The sequence below is a fragment of the Meleagris gallopavo genome, chromosome 3 (assembly GCF_000146605.3).
Source record: "Meleagris gallopavo isolate NT-WF06-2002-E0010 breed Aviagen turkey brand Nicholas breeding stock chromosome 3, Turkey_5.1, whole genome shotgun sequence".
NCBI lineage: Eukaryota > Metazoa > Chordata > Aves > Galliformes > Phasianidae > Meleagris > Meleagris gallopavo.
The window spans coordinates 66,216,699-66,220,743 of record NC_015013.2 but is presented as its reverse complement, the minus strand read 5'-3'; the positions used below and the strand labels follow the sequence as shown (position 1 = coordinate 66,220,743).

The 4,045-nt window shown below is 46.7% G+C and overlaps 1 protein-coding gene across 1 annotated transcript in view; it reads left to right on the top strand.

Moving 5' to 3' along the window:
- The first annotated feature begins 6 nt into the window (after positions 1 to 6).
- PAG1 (phosphoprotein membrane anchor with glycosphingolipid microdomains 1) overlaps positions 7 to 4,045 on the top strand; it is a 106,338-nt gene continuing 102,299 nt past the window's right edge. The window contains exon 1 of the mRNA XM_031552888.1: positions 7 to 130. The gene's annotated coding sequence lies outside the window, so the exon portion shown is untranslated. The remainder of the gene's footprint in view (positions 131 to 4,045) is intronic.

Sequence of the window (4,045 nt, the reverse complement as noted above, 5' to 3'; positions counted from 1 at the left end):
GCTGCCAGGCGGCCCCGAACTGCGTTTCCATTCACATCCCGTTACGTGGTGACAGAGTGTAGTTTGTTGCGCGGTGGCATCTGCTGCTCGTCTCGGGAACTCTTGGAGAGGATGAGATCGGCAGGGGAAGGTAGGGGCTGCCGTTCAGAGCGTGGCAGAGTGCTGCGAGCGGCAGCGGGTCCGAGCGGATCGCCCTGGCTGCCGCTTGGAGCATCTCTTTCTCTCAATGCCTCTGACGGGGAAGAGCCCGGCGCGCGGTCGTGGCGGAAAGTTGTGCAGCGTTACGCGCGCTGATGGACCCGATTATCTAAATAAAGAAACCCAATGATTTATAGGTGTCTGAGCTGTAATGCTCTGAACGATAGAGCTCTTTAACCTTTCTTTCTAATCTGTCCCTCAGAGATTTGGTTTTAAGCAGAGCGATACATCATCTGTGGTGCTGAGTACTTGAGTTGATTACATTTGTAAAAGGAATGGGCTTTGAAATAATACCGAGCCATTAAGCAACAAATGCAGAAAAAGTGTGTGAGAGAGAAAGAGCAGAGATAACATTCAGGCAGGAAAGATTTTTTTCCCCTTCCTAGCAGACAGGCTCGATTAACTTTTATCTGGAGTTCTTATTATATTAAGCTAAAAAGAAGAAAAAAAAGTGCTGTGTTAAACCGGCAGCAAGTGCTCTTGAAATCTGCCTCAGCTGTAGGTAAGTCGTGATTGGAGCTGCGTTCATTCAGGGACTGTGCAGAAGCACTGCTGAAGATATCAGAGGTGTATTTGGAAGTAGTTTGTTGTTGCATCTGTTTCCCATAGACAGTGCAGAAGCAGAAATATCAAATTGCTGGGTTTCTTATTCTGCATCTTTAAAATTAAATCCTGATGAGTATCCCTGTATGTTAGATGTGCAGCTAAGTTAGAGCAAAAGTGCCTCCTTTCACTGGGAAAGGGATTCATTCAGCTCTGAGCTTCTTTAACAAGGGCCACATTCCGCAGCCTGCAGAGCATCTTGTGTAAGGGGAGAGTCTTTTGCTCCTGTTGAAAAACAATAGTGAGCACAGTATGTGCAGCTTTTTGCAGGCCAAAAATACAAAAGCGGCTTTATCTTTAACCGGTATTTCAGCACAGCATTTTATTAACATAAAATCAATATTCAGGTCAGCAATGAGGATCTGCAACTTCTGAAAGAGAAACTGGTCTGAAGGCAGAACAGTGAGTAAAGGTTGTGGGATGTGGCCCTACACAAGCACACCTATCTTTTACTAAGTTCCTTTTGTGAAATGTCATATAGTGAGGAACACATTTTAAGGCGCTGCTCCTCAAAACCCTCATTGCCAGGCTCTTGAACGTGCCTTTAGGTCATGCATTGTATGCAACTGACTGCTACTCCAGAACTACACTCTGAATTTATCCTACTATTAAAGTTACATTGATCAGAAAGTGGTAACTGGATTTCAAGTCCGAAATAAGGAATGCTGAATAGTCTCAAGCTAATTTACATTTTAAGAAGCACTATGCCGAGGAATCCACAGGAAACGCATTGAGTTTTCTTTGCTGGCTGTGCAGTGGCATTTCGTTAATGAAGGCTCTTTCCCGAGGCTGACTTCATTGGCACACAATGGAGTTAAATCTGTTTATCAGCTCGTTGATGGTGCTGGTAAAGTGCTGGAGAGCTCAGTGGGTGGAACAGGACACAGCCCTCCTCTTTCCAGTAGAGAAGGGGAATGGAAAATGGAAGGGCTTTTTCAAAGTAGTTCCAACACTATCATTTGTAACAGCAAAATGCAATGCAAGAATAAGATTAATAGACCAACTAGGCTCAAAGACATTGTTTAACATTTAATTGAAACCATAAATCATTCAAACAGCATTATCCAGGCTCCTGCAGTGATGCTTCTGCTTCCAGGTGTTGAGAACCCTACAGATTTCACTACTGGGATGTGCAGTGCTGAGGGGCCAGCAGCTCATCCTCAATGCCCCTGAACTCCACTGTGGTCAGGAGCCATCACTGAGCTGTGGGTCACCAACCTGTGGCTCCCCCCTCAAGTGGAAATGTTAGTGGGATGAATGGCTGTGGCCCTGCTGAATGAGATTGGTCACAAGGCTATGGCTGCTTGCTTCTCGTCCTCATGTCCTGAGCTGTCTTAGTGCCGTCAGTTGTAGTCTTTATGTGTATTGCAGTGCTACAAATGACTGCTGTGGTCAGGGAGAAAGTTCAGGGCAGCTTCTTGTTCAGTTAAGACCACAGGTTTCTAAATGTTTATATCATAGAATTGTAGACTCTTGAGCTCAAGGGTCACTGAGTCCAATTCCCAACTCCACACAGCAACATTCAAAAATCAAACCCTATATATGAGAGCACTGTCCAAACGCTCCCTGAACTCCGGCACTCAGGCCGTGCCCACTGCCCTGGGCAGCCCGTTTCATGCCCTCCGGTGCAGAACCTGTCCTTAACCCCCACCCACCCCTCCCCTGACGCAGCTCCATGCCGTTCCCTCGGGCCCTGTCGCTGTCACACAGAGCAGAGCTCAGCGCTGCCCCTCCGCTCCCTGTGAGGAGCTGCCATCAGGCCTCCCCTCGGCTCCTCTGCTCTGCGCTGAGCACACACAGGGACCTCAGCAGCTCCTCATACACCTTTCCCTCTTGACTCATCACCATCTTTGTAGCCCTCCGTTGGATGTTCTCTTAATAGTTTTATGTCTTATGTTGTGGCACCCAAACCTGCACCCAGTGCTCAAGGTGAGCCTGCAAGGAGTTGAATGGTCCGGTACTTTCAGCGAGCACCACAGTCAGCTATTGCTTACTGGCCAACATGTGGAATGGGAAGCACTGCATGCTCATTTGTGTAATGCAGCCGGCAGTAAGTTCTAGGCTTGGAAACCACTCTATGCTCATGAGGACTTGTGGAAGCCCTGTAGAAGTGCATGGATACAGCAGCTGCAGCCTTAAGACTCCAGTGCAGAGTTACTGCAGATATCTTCAGTTACTGTTGTCCATCTCTATCCTAATAGTGTCTCTCTCTGAGTGGCTGTGCCGTGCCAGGGACTCTCTGCAGGTCTCCCATGAGCACACGTGACACATCCCAGGGCCTCCCAGCTCTCAGAACCCTGTGCTGGGCAGGCAGCACTGCATTGTACAAGCTGTTCATGGACTCCGGTCAGCAGGAACTTCCAGGTGCTCAGTACCATACTTGAAGCATATGCTGCAAACCCCCACACAGTTTAACTGTGCTTTTCTTTAGTGGGAAAGCATTTTTTTTACAACACTGTCTCCACAGTTACTTGAGCAAACTGTGGTGCCCGAGCCAAGAGCATCAGTCAAATTTGACAAAGACCATACCCCTCTTTGGGAATGGACACAGTTTCCTATGGCCCAATTCAGTGGCACAGCGTAGGGGCAACTGGGTACGTGCAGTCCCCATAGCAGCTCCTGCATCAGGCTACTGAGTGACCAGGTGAAAATGAGGGGCAGGAGGCATTTCTTCATTTTGTGAGTGTGGTATATCCAAGGTTTAATTAAAACAGTGATGGTGGATTGTTAGGGCAGATAAATACTGCCTTGTTACAGCCCTCTTGGGTCATATGTAAGCAGTGTTCGTTTTAGAAAGGATGAATGAACAGTCAGTGTGGAGGATAAAGATCAGCATTGTTAATTGCGATCGAAGTCTTCCGTGGGAAAGTATAAACTCGTGAGGAATGATACTTCCATAAATGTCATTTAAATATTTACATAACTCAGGGATAAAATTTCTATATTAAAATACAAAGTCATGTTTGGGATCCTGTTGGCAATAACTGGGACTTAGACAGCTGGGCTTGGTTGGTGGTTAGTACACTGATTTCTTCTGTGTTTCCGAATGCTTTGCTTGTCTGGATGAGGAGCTGCGAGATATGGTTTAGTAGCTCGTGGTAGCAATGGTCATGAGAAGACGGTTGGACTAGATGATCTTATAGGTCGTTTCCAACCTTATGATTCTGTGATTCTATGATTCTAAAAGTAATCAAGAGCTCTTCTTCAGTATGGAAAGCCCTTAACTGTTCTTATTTAAGAAAAG